We start from the raw sequence: 21,186 nt of genomic DNA, 5'->3' as shown, positions 1-21,186 counted from the left end.
TTGCCCCTTTCTTGCATTTACTTTTAAGTAGAATCTGTGTGTAAATTCAGCACAAAGTGCTTGATGCGGAAATGGCATCCCCCCAGCAGCAAGTGACATGAGAGTGCAATTTTGTTCCTAGTCTACAGGCCAACATACTTCACATATCATCACATTTCAGAATGTGACAATTTAACACAACACCCACCACTAGAGCAATTCTCTTCAGAAAGTGGCAAGTGAGAGACAAAGGCCAAAACTGCGGCACTTTCTCACAAAAGAGTGAGCACTGGATTTTCAAATGAAAATAGAGACTAGCCCTTGTCTATCCATATTAGGATAGATGATTACCTTCCCTATGGACTACGAATTTGACAGGAAATGGACCTACGTACCATAGGTCCTTGGTATTTGGTAGTCATTTTTCTTGCAGCATCTGATGTTCTGGAGAGGCACACTCCACTTGGAAATTTGGATCCAGAAGTTCAGGCCTCTGCTTTTCAGTAACACAGACTAATCCCTGTGATTATCTGCACCCTCCCTTCTTCCTTTCTCCCCTCCCTCCTTGCCTCATTGCCATTTCCAACCTTGGAATCTCTCTCTGTCACTTAGCAGTGTGTTAAGATGCCTCTCACACTTGAAGAGCTGTTAGGAGCTGCAGAAAGGAAATAGCTGTGTAGACTGGGAGGGTACAGTGTGAAAATTCTGAAAAGAAGATAGAAACTCAGGAAATGATGAAGCTGATAAACCCTCACTCACACCTGGTTTCCTCTAGACAAAAATAAGTCAGTATTGGGAAAAGTCCAGTACAGAAAAATCTCATAAAGCCCCCATGGTTATACCGGAAGCTCCCTTCAGGAGCTCCCAGGGGGTTTCAGGCTAAAATGAGTCCCCCTTTCTCCTGACAATTGACTGAAAGCTTGAGATAACGGGAGGGAAGTGTAGCACACAGACTATGTTACAGCTTCTCCCCAAGCCCTGCCTGGCTGAGCTCTTCTCTGTTGCCCAGGGCTGTCTCCCCAAACCCAGAGGACGCTCAACCCCACTCCCTCCATAGGCAGCACCCTGAGTATAACTCCGGAGTATAACTCGCCTCTCACTCAGAGAGAGGAGACAGCTTTCTCTCACTGTGGTCTGGGATCTGTCTCCTGGATTGTCACTTTTGTGCCACAAGCCTGACCTCTTCTCAAGATACTTAATGAAACGTTTCATTCCTTTTAGGAAAAACTCCTTTCTGTCCACAGTCATTCACAAGATTTTCTGACATTAGTGCTCCTATTGGATTTATTACTTAGTCGGGCTTAAATAAAATTACCTATGGGATGTCTAGGGTACAGTTCAAGTAGACCAAAAGAAGCTCATGCCACTTCCTTCCCATGTCACTTTATCAACCTTGCAGACACACAGAGGGTCTTGGCTTACTGTGGTGCACGCACTAGGAATCCACTAATACGAAATGTATGGGCTTAGCCTGATATTTATCTTTTATAAAACCACTAAAAAAATATTTTAAATATGTTTTTATTGATTTCAAGGAGGGAGGGAGAGGGAGAGAGAGAAACATGAATGATGAGAGAGAATAACTGAAGCTGCCTCCTGCACACCCACTACCAGGGGTCCAGTGCAACCCAGGCATGTGCCCTTACAGGGAATGGAACCATGCCCTTCTGATTCCTAGGTCCATGCTCAACCACTAAGCCACACCGGCCAAGCTAATAAACAAAAAAAGAACTTTAATCCAAATATTAGAAATGTGTTGAGAGAGAAGTGTAGTCTGATCATTAAGGAATTTTCTCAGCCCTTGTTCAAACAACTCATACTCCCATTACATAACATTTTTATCTAGCTGTTCAGGCAGATTTTTAAGGACTGTCACTTACCATTTTAAAGTGAGACTGTGTTTACTAACTGAAAAACATCAAAATTTTAATATCAAATAATTCTAAATTGAAATAATGGATAGGCAATATTTTTTAAATGAAATACCCTGGATAGTCATCTTGATTTTTCTCAAACCAGTAATAAATCAGTGAAATAGCTCCTAGGATTTACGAAGTTGTAGATGCTAATTAACTATGAATTACCACTGTAGTGAAGAATTTAAAAAATAGTATGGATTAATGGAACCCCCAGGAAATCTTATGCCACATTTTACTCAATAAATTCATATTAACTACTAGCAAATAGCTACTATGATTGATTTAATATGATTTCCTTTTCCTTATTCTAAAAAATAGTTCAGAAAATGCTTAAGAAAAAAAAACAGAAAAAAACTTTTACTGACTATGTGCATGTATATGCAATGTATATGACCACACAAAATATACATTACTATGGAAGAAGGTTCTTGTCCTTTAAATTGGCAAATGTAAATAAATTAGTACAAACACTCAGCATGAAAATTTGGCAATAGGATTTAAATGTTAGCATGTTTCACTTTTTTCAGTCAAGAAACCTATATCTAGAATGTATCTTAAGGAAATCAGCATGGTTGTGTGCAAAGATCTAGCAACAAGAATTAGAGATCTTCAATTTCCATGACTGCACAACCTATATCAGTTTTGTTTACTATTACATCACATTGTATTTAACAAACCCTTAGCTGACAACATATATTTAATATAGAGTGGGCAAAAGTAGGTTCATACTTGTTCGTATGGAAAATCACACAATGATTAGTAAATAATGATACAAGAATAAACGCTGTGTTTCGTGTTGTCACACCTGAAAACCTACTTTTGCTAACCCTGTATGTATTTATGGTCAAATAAGTGCATACCCTTAAAAAATAAGATTTATCCAGAATCAATGGTATTAAAGATATTAGTGAATAAAGGAGCCAAAATAAAGAAAATAATGAGCAAAATATAATAAACACTTTTGCAAAAACAAATGAGATATTGTAACATATCTCTAATAGAATTTCTGAAAAGAAAGAACAGAGATAATTAGCTAAAGCCATATTCAAGAAAATAATAGTTAAAATATTCAAAATTTATGAGGAACAAAAAATGAATTAATAAAAATAGATTCACACAAAGACACAATGTAGTGAAACTTCAGAACAATAAAAACAAATAGCAATATGTAAAAGCAATTTATTTAGAGTGTTAAAAACAATGGTTAGAAAAGACATAAAATGATACATATTTTTTACATATAATACATTTAATAATTTGAATAGAGAACAAATATCAAAACTCACTAAAGAAGAAAAATATCTGACTAAGCTTGTAACCAGTAAACAATATGAATCCATAGCTGAAAATTAACCCATAGCATGATATTAATGCCAGATAAAGATAGATTTACAGAAAAGTCTTCCAAACTTCAAAAGAAAAGATAATTTGTATCTCAAAGAAAATATTAGGAAGAGTATTAAAATTGGAAATATGCCCAAATTATCTTATGAAGCAAGCATATAATTGCTGCCAAAGCAAGGCAGGAATAGTATGAAGGATACAATTATAGTCCAATGGTACTTCCAAATATAGACCCAAAATTCCTAAAATTAACAACAAAATTAGAAAATCATAGTTATTTCAGTAGATGCAGGAACATAATTTTATAGAATTCAGCCAGTCGTTATAAGGATTCTTATAACAATGTTTCTCAACCTTCCTAATGCCGTGACCCTTTAATACAGTTCCTCATGTTGTGGTGACCCCCAACCATAAAATTATTTTCGTTGCTACTTCATAACTGTAATTTTGCTACTGTTATGAATTGTAATGTAAATATCTGATATGCAGGATGTATTTAGGACCCCTGTGAAAGGGTCGTTCGACCTCCAAAGGGGTTGTGACCCACAGGTTGAGAATCGCTGTATAGAGCTAGGACTTGAGGTCATTTTTGATCTTACAGAAGATGTATCAGATACTCCCTTTTTCCTACCTACAACCTCTCACTTCCCTTAAATTGTTAATTGCTTTGCCACCTAGATTTCTGAAGATGTAACCTGATAACAACTCTTCTCATTTCCAATAAATATTTCTCATTTTCTGCCCCAAAGTTTCTTTGATGTCATGGGTTAAACAGCCCAGGAACCAACCTGGAACTAACAATATATGCGTGCTAGGGTTGCTGAATCACATGCTAGTTCAATTATTAATGTTTTGAAAAACCACCGTACTGTTTTCTATAATGGCTATACCAGTATACATATACTACAGTCATTGAGATAAAAGACTAATATTTTCACCCTTTAGTCAGCAATGGTCTGTTTTCTTGTGCTAGAACATGAATCCCTCAGAGTAGGAATAGAATCTTTAAACTCTCTTAACTCAGTCCTAGCACAGGACCTGCTATTTAGTAGACTCTCAATTAGAATATGTTAACTAAATGAAACAAGCAAACAAACAAACAAACAAAAAAGAAAACATATACCAAAGAGAGACTCTAAAGCACTCAAATTGCTTAAATGGCCAGAGGAGAGATTTATGCATCTTGTGAAAAAAATTAAAAAGGGTTTTGGATTGGATTGAGTGAATATTCCACAAACAGAGGTTTGTACTATTTAAAAGAATCTTAATTAAAAATCCCTGGAAATATCTAAAGTGAGATATATATTTTTTTTAAATAAGCAGGCCTTGTGTAACCTCAATGAGCTACCATCTGTTAATCACTTCAGTAACATCACTTAGAATGAATTGCATTTTCTAAGTTTGGCCCATCATTCATCTGTTCTGCATGGTAAATGGCATGGCATTTTTAGCATGTTCAAACTGCAAGTAACTTAGCATTTCTTAAAGTCCCTTGGTGATTTGAGTCATATTCAGACAGTAATTACGATTTGTTTGAAAATGGACCATAGTGCTTGATTATCCTATATAATAAAAAAATAATATGCAGATTGACCCTAACAGAGGAACAACCAGGAATGCTATGACGTGCACTGACCACCAGGGGGCAGACGGTCAACACAGGAGCTGCCCCCTGGTGGTCAGTGTGCTCCCACAGGGGAAGCACTACTCATCCACAAGCCAGGCTGATGGCTACAGGAGCAGCGGTGGGGGAAGGAGCCTCACCGCCTCCTCAGCAATGCTAAGGATGTCCTGGGGAAGCAGACCTAAGCCACAGTTGGACATCCCCTGAGAGCTCCAGGGCTGCCAGAGGAATGTCTGACTGCCAGCTTAGGCCCACTCAGGCCCTTTCCCCCGGAGAGCAGGCCTAAGCTGGCAGGTGGACATCCCCTGAGGGGTCCCAGACTGCTAGAGGGCGCAGGCCTGGCTGAGGGACCCAACCCTCCCCTCCCCTCGGCCCCCCTCCAGTACACAAATTTTCATGCAGCAGGCCTCTAGTTGTATCATATACATTGAAATGCATTTATTGACTCTCTAAGTTTTGAGTACAGTAATTACTCTGAAATGAAGCAAAGCCAGTTTTCCTTGTTTTTATCAACTTCAAAATGTGCAAGTTAATGAAATTTATATACTGACAATTGTCATTTTACTTTCTCCAACTGTGAACGTTCTTACCCAAAATCAATACAGATCCCTTTTATCTGATGGTCATCAGAGGAAGAGGCTAGGTTTTATTGTCTCATTTTTTTTTCCACATTGGTGATTCTTTAGATCTTGAGGGTGAGTAAGTGTGGAAAGGGTTTATCTCCCTCATAGTATTTTTTATTATTTTTGTGATTACTCAGGAGTAATGTCCTCCCAACACCCACATACGGATCAGACTTATGTGAATTAATGACAGACCTAGAACCAATGGCAAGATGAACCTAGGACATTTACATTCCCAACACCTCACTAAAAATATAATGGGTAAGTCTTTAATTCATTCACTTGTTCTTTAACTTATGTTCATTTAGCAATCATTTTTTATACAGTAGACACCACAGTAGGCATAGAATTCTCAATAGAGATCAAAGATGCTCTCTGACCTCACAGAGCTTGTACTGTGGTAAACAGATAAGGTAATACAGTAATTCCCTCTTATTTGTTTCAGTTACCTACAATCAAATTTGGTCTGAAAGTATTAAATGAAAACTTCCAGAAATAAATAATTTATAAGTTTTAAATCACATACCATTATGAGTAGTGTCATGAAATCTCCTGAGGCCCACTCTGTCCTGCCAGGGACATGAATCACCTCTTTGTCCAGTGTCCCCTCCTATAGTCACTCCCTGCTATTAGTCATTTAGTAGCCATCTTGGTCATCACATCTGCTGTCCCGATATCGCAGTGCTTGTGTTCAAGTCACCCTTATCATAGCCTAATGCTATGTCCCAATGCCTACGTCATTCATGCATCAAGTTGGCAGTGTGTCGTCTCACATCACAAGAAAAAGGGTGAGTACAGTACAATAAGATTGTGAGAGAGAGATCACATTCACCTAACTTTTATTACAGTATATTGTTATATTTATTCTATGTTATTTGTTATCATTGTTCATGTCTTACGGTGCCTAATTTATGCATTAAACTTTATCATAGGTATTTTTGTATAGGAGAAAATATAGTATAGATAGGGTTTAGGACTATCCCAGGTTGTAGGCATCCACTGGGAGTCTTGGATCCTATGCCCCTTGGTTAAGGGGGGACTGCTGATATGTGCTGTCACTGAAGGAATAAAGAACACTAAGTGAATGTTTAGGAAAGACACAAGATCAGTTTGAGAAATAGGAAAACTTTTTGACTGATGTCACGATTCAGTTAAGAGCTAAAGGACAAATAGGAGGCACCTTGGCATGTATGTGAGGCAAGCAGAGATTGATATTTAGAGACTTATGGGTAAGATCCGCTCTGAATCCTGAGAGGAAAAGCCTTCCGAGCCATGTGGCCCACATAGTGCCAAAACAGCCATCCTTGTTCCTAAACATCCACCTTCAGTGGACATCTGTGCAATCATTGTTAAATAAGTCAGTAGCAGATCTCACCTAGAAGGGGTAACCTTGAGTTCTGCCAGCTTTTCCCTGATTAATCATGTGCTGAATCTCAAAAGCTCCTTTAGGATACTTTTTCATTAAATGAGTCCCTTAGTTGTTTAAATCATACATCCTCACCTGAATACACTTCAGAAGGCCTGGTGCTGTGCACGAGTCTTCATTAGGAAAGTGACAGAATCTTGATTGTTATTTAATTTAGAGAAAACGAGGCCTCGTGACTGGACGTGCTAGTTTATGGATTTAAAAATAAATGTGAGATCTCAGAGTCAGGTGGACTTAGCTCAGGATGTGGAATTCTGAATAGAGAAAATGATTCCGTGATTAGGACAACTTAGGGAGACTATTTTTATTCATTCTTTAGTCTTGCATTTTTAAAGGATCCCCATGTTATTTGCAAATTCACCAGAAGGTCTGTTTAATATGTGAGTGAGACTTTTCAAGACAGACATCTTTTTCTACATTGAATTAGATGTGAATATAATTGTCCTGTAATTTGATCAATTTTATGATCTAGAGTAATAAGTATCTTCCTTTCAAAGGGCTTCTGGTTTACCATTTATAAAATGAGAGAGTTTGTTTGGATAACAAATGTCAAACACCTGACAGATACCGTAATTTCCTCTTTCTGCACCCATGGCAAGCATCACTAGTCAATCACAGTACTCTTTCTACTGAAACACTATCACAGTATAACTTTAGCTTTGGAGAAAAATTCCAAAGGAGTAAATGCAAAGAAATGGGGAAATAACGTGTTCCCTTTTCCTTCTTCAAAGGGACTTTGAACAATTTTGCAGTATTTGAGAGCTAAGAAAAAATCTATAATAGTAAAAGCACAATATGCTAATTAGACCGGACGTCCTTCTGGACAACCTTCCAGATGAAGCTGGGGCTGTGAGGAAAGCCCGGGTCCCTGGCAGCCGGGGGAAGGAAGGTCTACTCTTGCACGAATTTCATGCATCGGGCCTCTAGTACCTGTATAAAGGGAATTCTCTGAAGCCGTTGACTTTCCAGCAAGTTTCATGTCATTGTCACTAAAGCAGAGCTATAACAGCAAAGATTTTCTTCCTATTTATGCAAAACCGAATGTCAGACTAAATCTTCAGTTTGATTTTGAAAAACAATACCCACTCTCCATATACATCCATAAGAAAGAGCTGTGACATACTGCTTAAGCTCTTAGCCTTTGCCCGAACCATATTATCATATTTTATGCATTTTCTTTTTATGTGAGTTTTTTCTAGGTTTGGTATTAATTATAATGTCATGAGGTGCAATGCCATAAGTTAACTGAACTCTGAGAAACAAGGAGTTCATTTCTGTTTATCTCATGGCAAATGACTAGCGATGAGAACTTCAGAATCACTTGACCACCACTGCCCCCTCTTTTCTTACTCAGAAACTGAGAATAATGGCACCTGCCCATGTGGATTCCATTGTGATTCTGACAGGATAGATTCGGAGCCTAGATTTCAAGTGTCTGAAATGTCTAAAACATAAGGGAAACAATAAAATATTACTCATAAAATGATGAGGTTAAGTGACATTTTATAGATGGAATCAACCCACAAGTACAGTGGAAGAAAGGGACACTAGAAAACTTTTGGAAGGGATAAAATGTCTGCAATCTTGAGTGTGGTGATGATATCACCAATGTATGCATATATCCAAGATCATCAAATTGTACACATTAAACATGTGCAGTGTTTTTGTACATAAATCATACCCCAATAAAACTGTAAAAAATTAAATAAAACTAGAGTACATACACACACTAAAGGACATACTGTGGACATATCATGCAAAAATGAATAAGTATATAATGCACTATTGCAATTATTGATGTTGCATTCCAAAATTCCTTTCAAGTCATCTGAGAATTTCATTGATTAAAAAAGAAGAAAGAAAAGTAAAATAAATTAACAGGAAACTTTTAACAGAACTTGCAGGAAATCTTGTCTTATTATTTGTTTCTGTTCTGATAGAGGCAAATAAATTGAATTAAGTAAATATGAGCTTATAGATATGATTGCTTGAAAGAAATGTTCTATACAGCATTATTTAAGTTTCTTTGCTCTGTCCATTAGTTTAAAATGTTAGTCTTTACAATTAATTATTTTAAAATTATTTGAACTTTCTGGGCTTATCCTCTGAATAATTGACCTGGCAGATAAATACTTGATTGGTTTAAAAAGGAAACCAGGAAACACAATTACAGTGTTTTTCACATGATTCTAGAATATTTGCTCAAACAAAATAGGAAATAATTTTGCCACTCAAAAAAAATGAAAAATGCCATCCATTGATTGATACTACTACATGTAGTTTAAACATTTATTTTCTAGAGGAAGCATCATCCTATATAATAACAGCCCAGCGACCGAAAGGCAGAACGACCAGAATGACCGGTCGACCAGTTGCTATGACACGCACTGACCACCAGGGGGAAGACATTCAATGCAGGAGCTGTCCCCTGGTGGTCAGTGTGCTCCCACAGCAGGCACGCCCCCACAGGCCATGCCCCCACCAGTGCGCAAATCCCGTGCACCGGGCCTCTAGTAATAAATAAGAAATGTGAGTAGTAGTTTCTTACATCATTAACAAACAATCAATGTCACTGAATTGTTGAGCTTAATAAACTGGCAAAGCTACAATAGTTATAGTGTAGCTTTTACCAAATGATGACTTTTACCAAGTAAATCTACTCTCCCCTTTCCTACCAGAACCCAGAGTCGTTTTACATTACTATGGGAAGACTCAAGATTGGCAGTCTCCTGTTGTAATTCTAATTATGGACATAATCTGGTGAGGGGTTATCAGTTGAGCAATCTTCATGCTGTAGATAAGCGCTCAGGCTAAGGACCTGCTGCAGGTATCTCACTAGGAATCAATAGGTGTTTGTTTCTAGATGTCAGAAACACTGTCTCAGGAGCCAGCCCTCTTATATTTGGAAAGGAAGATATATTCTAGCGCTTCTCTCAGTGCCCAAACCCCAAATGCCCAGAGACTGAAGAGAGAAACAACTGAGCAACAGAAAAGAAATGGAAAGAACTAAAGACTGTCCCAAGCAATAGTGTCACGTGGGTGAAATCATTCTGGCTTTCGTATTTTTCCATGAAATACGGATGTTGGACTAATTGTTCTCTGTGATTCCCTCTGCCACACATTTCTATAGCGTGTCTAAAATGTTCCTGGCTCCTTTGAGCTGCAGCTGCAGAATAGTGAACAAGATGGTTCTGAGGAGTAAAGTTGCACAAAGTTAGCCTCTTTTTATCCTTTCCATGACCTCTCAAAAGAGAGTATGCTTCTAGCATTGAGGACTTTTTCTGTTTCCCTCAAAGAACCAATGAAGTGGAAATTTAAATTAAGAAAGGGTAAAAATTAGGTAATTGTGGTGAAATCATGCTAATAATTTTGAGTACTCAGGCGTTTTTTTTTCTGGATTTTTTTTTAAAAAACTACTCTCTAGTCACAGTCCAATTAATCATAATAATACCCCCTTGAGGGGAGTTAAGAAGTTAGTATTACTAGATGAATAAAGATGCCTAATTTCACTTTGAGAAGCACTTCCCTAGCTTTATTTTTAACACTAATTGCCTCTTTACCTAGAGTCTGATGAAGTGTTCCAATAATACCACATATGTTCTTTTTATGTAGTCAGAAATAGTACATTTTACAGATTTATTTCATGAACTTGTTATTTCAAGAAAAGCAATTATGTTCCACAGCCTAGTGAACTTCAAATTTTTTCCCCCTGATTTTTCTGAGTAAGAATTTAATAACTAAGTTGAATTCACCAGCCTTCATCAACATATCAACTCTATTATTAATTTACTATGTTCTTGCCCAAGTTATTTAACTTTTCTGCTCTTCCCTATAAAAGGCTTTGTCAGTATTTAAATTTCTTAGATGCATTGTGAAAATTCAAGATAATATTGTTGTCACGTCTGATAACAGTAAAGGGTATCCCCCCAAAATGTATACACACTTTGAATGATAATAAAATCAGTGTTTATTAACTTACAGTTCATTTCCAAAATTTAAAAGAACCTACAGAACTGAATACTTTTGTGTGTGTGTGTGTGTGTGTGTGTGTGTGTGTGTGTGTGTGTGTGTGTCAATGCCTGTTTTCAAAATGATGAACGTCTGGTCCAGGCACTGCTGATAACTCCAAGCAATGGAATCCCAAACATCAAGAATCATTTCAGTTGGTATTTGTGAGCCTTCAGTTTGTTGACTATTGCTGGCTTTAGAGCGTAAACTTTATTTTTTATGTATTTCCATAGAAAAGTCTAGTGGCCCTTTAGTATAAATTTTCTTTGTTCAAAACTTAGTCTGGCTTCAGCCATTATTTCAAATTAGTTAAACTTGAAAAGGAGTGAAAATTGAGTTATCAGCTATTAACGTGGGTATACATTTCTGGGGACACCCTATATTTATCCATTGAAATTGAAAATGCCAATGGAATCATGACTAGCTGTTTCAAACCCTAATGTTCTAAAACTTTCTCAAATTTATACAAATGTATGGATAATGTTACATTTGTGTGTGCGCACAATGTGTGCATGAAGCATACATCTAACTAGGTCTCACTTGTCGTACTTTTTATTGAACAAGTGAATCATAAGCAAGATAGAAATAAAATTAGGAACTTTTTAAAAAGTTTGGTATTTATAGATTTATAGAATTGGTCCTGATCCTTGTAATAATGTGCTCCTATCTCTTATTTCTCGGTATATAGAAGCTATGTAGGAGGGGGATTTAAGAAAAAGTATTTAGAGACAAACATCTGAATTTGACTACTGACTACCATTAAACAGCTCTGTAGACCTGGCTAAAACCTAGACATTATTATTATTATTATTATTATTATTATTATTATTATTATTGCAGGTTTGTAACTGAATTGTTAATTTCTAATTCATTGAACTATGTGTGTTAAGTAAGGCAATGGGTACAAAGCACTTGATATATTGAAAATAAAAGAAGGAGGAATAGAGGTGACTAAAGAGATGCTTTATTTTGTCCAAGAACTACAAGATGGATTTTTTTTTTATCAGAAAGAATTCTCTTTGTTTATTTTTTCTGACATCTTTTTCTTTCTCCTTCCTTGAACTAGGCCATGGATAAAGAATACATTGGCATCAACCTATAGATATTTCTATTTTGCCTCCATATTTCGTGTCTTCCATTACAGCAGTTTCCACTGAGAAACAAAATGAACAAATTTGGGGAGTGAGCCAATTTGGCAAAGACTTCTCTTCTCGTAATTCTTAATGCCCCTAGCAGAGCATGGCACTCACTTAGCCATGTCTTCATTACTGCCATGTTGTGTTATAAATATCTCCATTAGCACTGCCTTCCCTAGCCTCTAATTATCTGTTGATGTTGCCCTCTTTTCAGTAGACTGAGTTCCGTGAGGGCATAGGGTACATATTATCTTTTTTTAATTATTATTTTAGTATAGCTCTGGCACATTACAAGTGCTCAGTATGAATGAGTGAGGCTTACATTTCAGATTAATAATTGGAAACAGAGAGTATACTGAAGTGTAATTCAATATGTACAATAGAGACTTCGACACATGTAATTCATGGTCACTGGTCACCATGCCTGCTAAATGTGTGTATACAGATTTAGTCCTGTCTATGTGGGCCCTCTCTTAAGCTTTCTGGCCTCACTGGATATGAATAAATATTTGTATAATAGATGAAGAATGAGCCACATTTTCTGTGGCATTGGTTATTCTGTGGATTAAAAACAAACAAACAAACAAAAAAAAACACATCCTTCCTCCCAATCGCTATTTATAACATAATTGCTATGTTGGTCTCCACAAATATACCAGGCACTGTAGTGGGATCTCTACATTTAAATTTTAATTCTCATGAATATAGTGAAGGGATTTGGGACTCCTTATTTTGCAAATGAGTACGTTGGAGCATGGAAATGAAAAAGATGATACTAAATTCATAGATAATTCTACACAGGTATCAGTGTTCCTCGCTTTGTCCAAGTGACTTTCAGATAGCCTGCCAATGAAGATCACAATGATTTTATCTAAATATGTTTTTACTGCTAACAGTGAGCAAAGAGACAGAGTTGGACAATTACTAGAAAGATAAAAGGGTGAGAATAATGCACACACTGAATAACTGACTCACTTGGATTCTCTGTGCGGCGATGGCAAGAGCATTCCACCCCCATTTATTCTAGACTAAATATTGCCTCATAATATCCAGAATACACTTTTAAACAGGGGAAGAGAGGCATGATTCACTGACTAGAACTGATTGTTAAGAGGCCATTGCTACAAACTTATTAGCATAAACAAATGCCTTAGATTGGCACAGTGCTTCTCAGTATTCTAAGCCTTTTCTCACAAACTAGCTCATGATATATTGTCTCGCAGAGAGAAGTGACAAAGCATCCTGGTTCAGACACAAGAAAGCCTGGACTCAGATTGACTCTGCTCGTTCTTTCTCTATAAAATGTAGGAAAGGCATCGGACTAATACCTTCCTTAAGAGAATTTCTAAATTTAATAAATAAGCAAATGCTACTTAGCATATTATTGGACCTATATTCACCCTTTGAGGTGGGCAAAGCTAGTATTTTTGGTCCATTAGTGATGAAACAGTACAACTTTGGAGAAGTAAATGGCATTCATTCAAAAATGTGTGGAACATCTGTAGAATACCAGGTACTGACTGCAATGGACACGCGGGGAATAAGAGAAATAGAGCTCAAACATAGCCTGCAGGTGTCTCCAATGATCACAGGCTCCTAAGGGATAGTTCCGAGACAGCTAATAGGAACCTTTTTTTAAACACTTAGCAGTAGGCCAGATGCTATTTTGCATACTTTCATGTATTTACTTCTTTGATCTTTATAACAGCCTTATAAGCTAAGAACTGTTATTAATGTCAGTTTTTATTTTTTATTTTTTTTAATTTTTTTAAAATATATTTTATTGATTTTTCACAGAGAGGAAGGGAGAGAGATAGAGAGTTAGAAACATCGATGAGAGAGAAACATCGATCAGCTGCCTCCTGCACATCTCCCACTGGGGATATGCCCGCAACCAAGGTACATGCCTGCTGGGGTCCAGCCCCAGTGGGTCCAGGGGTCCCCAAAGGTGTGGACGGAGTCGGTGAAGAAGGAATGACACGGAGACAGCGTTCAGTTGATCAGCAACCTAGCCAGGATCTCTAGCCCGAATCTCCAGAGAGGTTCTGCTTCAGATTTCCAGCGAGGTTCTGTAGCCATGTTCCCTCGCTAGGTTCTCCAGCCAGGTTCTGTCCAAGCTCTCCAGTCAGGTTCAATGTCCAGGTTCCAGTCAGGTTCTCCTGCCAATCTCTGTAGTCAGGTTCAGTCCAGGATCCCTTGCCATGTTCTCCCGCTAGGCGCTGTCTCTAGGCTCCGAGGCCAGTCCCGGTCCAGGATCCTCTGGCATGCTCTCCCCAGCGAAGTTCTTCTGTCTCTAGGCTCCGTGTAGGTCCTGTCTTCTGAATTCTGTCTCCTGAGTTCTGTGTTCTGCTGTCTCTCTGTCTGGTTCTGTGTTCTGAGTTCTGTGTTCTAAGTTCTGAGTTCTGAGTTCTGTCTCTTGCTGTCTCTAGATTCTGAGTTCTTAGTGTTTCTGTCTTGTTACAACTGTATTTATACCAGTTGATTCAATCCTATCAATCTCTATTACAAAGGTTAGGGCGTTTCTTATCTCCATTCCAGGGAGAAAAGATTATGTAGTTTAAGCATGATTGTTCGTAGTTAAAGGGATTAATTACCCGCCTGGCACTTAGTTGAGGGGTTTTATTCCCTCCCTAACTTCAGGGGAAAATCCCTACCTGGGGATTCAACCTTTCTCGGAGAGGTGACTTTGGTTAAAACACAGCGCCAAGAAGGTGAGCAAACATATTAAGAACCGTATGCCATATATGCCAGGTCCCTTGAAACAGCAAGGATGGACCGGCTCCCGGCAAATTCCCCCTTTTTTATTTTTTAAAAGCAAGCATTAAAAAGAAAAACCTGAAACGCTCTCTTGTATCCATTTTAAGAGTAGGATTGGCGCTTTCTGCTATTACCTGAGTCCTGATCTATCATCCCAGGGAGAGCTTGCCAATCCTGCACTTTCCCAGGGTAGAAAGGCTGCAGTGGGGTTAAGGATAAGGCTCCTTGGGCCTACCTTCTCCCATGCCTCTACATTTACCTTTCCAGCACCTTTCCTTCCTCAGAAAAGCATGGACGTATTTCTTGTATAAAATGTTCTGTCTGACTGGGAGTAACCTTAATTCCTCTGCTAGCAAGCATATATGTTAAAAGATCAATACAGAGTCTTATTTCTTTAGACTCAGTATGGCACATCTTCTTAATCTAAAGATCAATACAGAGTCTTCTTTCTTTGGACTCAGTATGGCACATCTTCTCAATCTAAGGATCAATACAGAGTCTTCTTTCTTTGGACTCAGTATGGCACATCTTCTCAATCTAAGTTCTGTACTATCCACCTTCTTACCCTACTTATCCTCTATAGGGGGGTCTGTAGCACCCTGGTGGAGTCCTATCCGTCCCGAGTGTGGGGGTTCTCAATGGGGGGGGCTTACCTAGGGGAATCCTTTTCCAGGGGTTCCCAAAGGTGTGGACGGAGTCGGCGAAGACTATCCACCCTTTTCCTATGGTGGAGTCCTATCCGTCCCGAGTGCGGGGCGCTTACCTAGGGGTCCCTGTTCGGGCGCCAGATGCCGGGGTCCAACCCCAGCGGGTCCAGGGGTCCCCAAAGGTGTGGACGGAGTCGGCGAAGAAGGAATGACACGGGGACAGTGTTCAGTTGATCAGCAGCCTAGCCAGGATCTCTAGCCCTGATCTCCAGCCAAGTTCTGGTCTGGAACTCCAGAGAGGTTCTGCTTAGGATCTCCAGCCAGGTTCTGTGTCCATGTTGTCTCGCTAGGTTCTCCAGCCAGGTTCTGTCCAGGCTCTCCAGTCAGGTTCAATGTCCAGGTTCCAGTCAGGTTCTCCTGCCAATCTCTGTAGTCAGGTTCAGTCCAGGATCCCTTGCCATGTTCTCCCGCTAGGCTCTGTCTCTAGGCTCCGAGGCCAGTCCCGGTCCAGGATCCTCTGGCATGCTCTCCCCAGCGAAGTTCTTCTGTCTCTAGGCTCCGTGTAGGTCCTGTCTTCTGAATTCTGTCTCCTGAGTTCTGTGTTCTGCTGTCTCTCTGTCTGGTTCTGTGTTCTGAGTTCTGTGTTCTAAGTTCTGAGTTCTGAGTTCTGTCTCTTGCTGTCTCTAGATTCTGAGTTCTTAGTGTTTCTGTCTTGTTACAACTGTATTTATACCAGTTGATTCAATCCTATCAATCTCTATTACAAAGGTTAGGGCGTTTCTTATCTCCATTCCAGGGAGAAAAGATTATGTAGTTTAAGCATGATTGTTCGTAGTTAAAGGGATTAATTACCCGCCTGGCACTTAGTTGAGGGGTTTTATTTCCTCCCTAACTTCAGGGGAAAATCCCTACCTGGGGATTCAACCTTTCTCGGAGAGGTGACTTTGGTTAAAACACAGCGCCAAGAAGGTGAGCAAACATATTAAGAACCGTATGCCATATATGCCAGGTCCCTTGAAACAGCAAGGATGGACCGGCTCCCGGCACATGCCCTTGACCAGAATCGAACCTGGGACCCTTCAGTCTGCAGGCCGACGCTCTATCCACTGAGCCAAACCAGTTTTGGCTAATGTCAGTTTTTAGATGAGAAAACCAAGGTTGTATGACATTAAGTAACTTGCCTAAGATGGCGTATTTTAAAAGTATTTAGCTGTACCAGGCAGCCATCACAGTCCGTGTTTTCTGCTGTGAGATACACAGAACTGTCAAAATTTTAAAAATAAATAGGTAATTAGCCATATTCGGGGGGAAAAATACAACACACCTCTTCATGTATCAGCAGTCCCCCAGTGGTAAGTTAGTTTTCAAACATATGGTGGCACAGTAGTGGGAATCCTGTTTCATCAACTTGTATGTTCTTGTGGAAACTTGGGCCACCTAGTACAACACGAGAATCTAGGGCCGCATATAGCCAGAGGCAGGGGCCATGCTTCTAGTCAATGAGCTGTAGTTGGAACAGCACCAGTTACGTGTCCAACTTTGAAAACCAGAAACTTGCTGGTTGCATGTGACCCAAGAATAAAACAGAAGCTCCCATACAAGTGGATGGTGCTTATCTGTGCTACTTGGAGAGGTGGTATCAAGTTTTGCAGAAGACAAAAATGGATTCCAGACCTTGTCTCACCATGAGATACTGTGAATTAACCTGTGTGAGCCTCAGTTTCTTCTTCTGCACAATGGGAATAAATAGGCTTTAATTCACTGAATTGATGTAAATATTAAATAATATATGTAGACACTTATCAAAATGCTTAACTAATGCTAAATAACAAGTGTTTACTAATATTAAGACCAAATCATTTTGTTCACTTTAACTGCTCTTGGTAGAAATATTTTGAAAGGTGTCACACACACTCTTCTGATATTTTTTTTTACTTTTCAATTTTATTTTTCAGTAACAGTTAGCATTCAATACTATTTGTATTAGCTTCAGGTGTATAGCACAGTGGTTAGGCAATCATAAACATTTCAAAGTGTTCCCGATATTTCAAGTACACAACTAGAACGATACATAGTTATTACAATATTGTTGACTAAATTGCCTATGGATTACTTACATGCTTGTGAATGTTTTGTAGCTACCAATTAGTACGTCTTAATCCCTTCACCTTTTTCACCCAACCCCCTCATCTCCCTCCCTTCTGGCATCCATCAGTCTGTTCTCTTTATCTTTTAAGCCTATTTCTATTTTGTTTCTTCATTTATTTTGTTCTTTTGATTCCACATAAAACTGAACTAATATGGTATTTGTCTTTCTCTGTCTGGCTTATTTTGCTTAGCATAATACCTTCTGGGTCCATCCATGCTATCACAATGGTAAAGATTGCATTTGTTTATGGCTGAGTAATAATCCATTATATATATGTACTACCATTTTTTTATCCACTTGTCTATTGGGTCACTTCCATATCTTGACTATTGTAAATAATGTGGCAATAAAGATAGGGGTGCAATAGTCTTTAGAATTAATGTTTTGGGTTTCTTCAGATATGTAAGTTCCATTTTTATTTTTTGAGGTAACTCCATGCTGCTTTCCACAGTGGCTGCACCAATCTGCATTTCCACGAGCAGTTCATAGGATTCCCTTTTCTCCACATTCTCACCTTGTTGTTTATGGTTTATTGATGGTAGCCATTCTGACAGATGTGAGGTGATATCTCATTGTGGTTTTAATGTGCATATCTCTGATAATTAGTGATGTTGAGCAGCTTTTCCTAACTCTACTGGACATCTGTATGTCCTCTTTGGAGAAATATCTATTCAGGTCCTCTGTCCACTTTTTAAGTAGATTGTTTGTATGACATTGAGTTGTCTGAGTTCTTTATAAATTTTGGCTATTAACCCCTTGTCAGATGTGTCATTGGGGAATATCTCCTTTCATTTAGTAGTTTGTCTTTTTGTTTTGTTGATGGTTTCCTTTGCTGTGTAAAACTTTTTAGTTTTCTGCAGTCCCATTGTTTACTTTTTATTCTGTTTCTCTTGCTGGAGGAGATATGTCAGAAATATTGCTGAGAGAAATGTCAGAGATTTTACTGCCTATGTTTTTGCCTATAATTATTTTTGGTTTCAGGTCTTACATTTAAATCTTTAATCTATTTTGAATTTATTCTTATGTATGGTGTAAGTAGGTGGTATGGTTTTCTTTTTTTCTTTTCAAGTTTCTAATTTTTCTGACGCCATTTATTGAATAGACCATCTTTACCTCATTGTATGTTCTTGCCTCCTTTGTCATAGAGATGTGGGTTTATTTCTGGGCTCACTATTCTGTATCATGAAAACATTTAAAATTATTATAACATAATAGGAATTTAGATTGTTTTATGATTCTGTAAATCACCTTATCAAATTCCCATTATAAAGATGTAGAACTGGAGGCCCAGAGAAGTAAGTCACTTGCCCATGGGTTCCCTAATCGAGTGCAGGAGTCTATTCTGATGCACGGATGGCATCAGACCCTGGGCTGCATGCTTTCCTTCTGTAATGAGGGCGGTGTGCCCAATGCACAGCGAGCCCATGATTTTGAAGCTGCTTTTTATATCCCTATGTATCACTGTCATTTCTATTTTTGGTCTGACTCTAAAGCCCCCTTATTTTTTCACATTTCACTCCTCTTGTTCACTTTGAGCTAAGAAACAAATTAATTAGTGTGAACTAGGTTTAAAATATGAGTACGTAGGCTTTGAGTGAAGGTGGAGTGACTTTTCTATGAGTAAAATACTTGCCCTACAATACCTTTATTTTGGTGTATATTTTTGAATATTCTACAGTCATGGATGATGGCAGGAGCTGAGGGAGTTCTAGGCTAAGCATCAGGTTATTAGCTTTCTGAAAAATTAAAATCCCTAGAAAAGGAAACTACATACAGATAAAAGTAAAGCATTGTTCCATTAACATTTGGATAATGCAAAAATCAGACATTGAAAATGAATAAGTTACTATGAGCACCAAAATAATATATATATATATATATATATATATATATATATATATATATATATATCCAAGAATTAACTGAATTGTGAGATTTTAATGTGTTCAATTACAACTAAATGTAGAAGTTGAACAAAGGAGGTAGTCTTGCAATACAATTGAGAAATAAGCAAATTAATTTTAGAAATGGAGGAAAAGTCTATTTGACTGTTATCTTTCTGCCTCTGTACTTGAGGCCTCCAGTCTGGAAGAATCCCCATTCACAGGGACATTCTGCTATCATTGCGCCAATCTTCCACTTCCCCCAGCATTTACCCACATGCTCACAAGCACGTGCAGTCAGAAAGCTGAATGTAGCTCAGGTTCTGGAGGACTGAACAATGGTCAGCATTGAGTTTTCTGGGACAGAAAGCATCAGACTGCCGAAATCATAGGGTAAGAATATTATTAAATCCTAACATGTAATAAAATAACCAAGCTTTATGCAAAGCTCTTCGACAGCATGCCCTCTGGGTGACTATCAACACACATCAGTCAAACGTCCATAGTGATTGGTGGCTTTCTTTTGTTTTATTTTTTGTGTGATAGCACTCATTTTACTTTTGGACCAGCTACTATTTATTGTAAGCAAGTTCACGATTACATATTTCATAGAGCTGACAGGGAATGCTTTTAACCTTAAATTGACCAATTGTATCTTAGCACCTAACACTAGCATATAGTAAGATGCTATGATGATGACACTAATACTGTAGACAATAATTTACTATGGCACCTTATATGTGCCAGACACTGTTCTTAGCAATTTACAGACGTAAACTCATTTGATGATAACGTATGGAAATGGGATTTAGCCAGTAAGTGCTTTCTGACAAGCCTCCCTGCTCCTGTATGTCTTCCCCACCAGAGTGTATATCTCCTCAACATCAACCATTAAGGAAGCATTTTAAAGGGCTGAAGCTGGACACCAGAATAATTTAGGTTGCAGTCTGTGTTCCTGTCTGAGCAACTGACTCTTAGTTGCAAATCCACCCTTCTATACTTTATCGCACTGGCACTAAACTGCAGTTTTTATTTCTCTTTTTAAGATGCCTCCTATTCAGTTCTGAGAATAGGAGGCGCCACAGGAAGGCAAGGCAGAAGGAAAATGAAGGGACTTCCCCATTCCATTCCAAGGCTGTCCTTGCATAAGGACTGTCCTGATAAAGACCCTCAGCTCCACAAGCAGCATGTGGTTCAGCCTCTAGCTGCTCCTTGCATTCCCAGGACCAGCCTCATCATGCCCCAGGCATTGTCCCCTTCCTGAATGTCTGGGCCCTATGTCCTTGAGAATCTTCCCCAAGGTGATAACCCCATCATGTTATTTTCCTTCTCTACCCCTCAGAAGAGTAGCTTTTTCTTTATCTGAACTGTACTTGATACCAGAAGATTCTGAGATTTATTTGGTCATTCCCATGCCCTTTAATGAACACTGATGTCCTTTCCAATGGGAAATGAAGTATTAGTAATTCATAATATGAAGTCACATCACATGTAATTAAAATGATTGCTTCTTTTTGATTGCAATGGAATATCCTGAGAACCAAGTGCCCTCAAACCTTAACTTTTATAATACTTATGATGTCTGTAAGAGTTGTGTGAGATGGCCTCTCTTGACATATCTGGAGAGTGTACAGACATAAAAGGATAAGTTCAAGGGTTTTCATTCTCAGTTCAAATAGTAGATAACAATA

The sequence above is a fragment of the Myotis daubentonii genome, chromosome 5 (assembly GCF_963259705.1).
Source record: "Myotis daubentonii chromosome 5, mMyoDau2.1, whole genome shotgun sequence".
Classification (NCBI taxonomy): domain Eukaryota; kingdom Metazoa; phylum Chordata; class Mammalia; order Chiroptera; family Vespertilionidae; genus Myotis; species Myotis daubentonii.
This window is presented reverse-complemented; position numbering follows the sequence as displayed.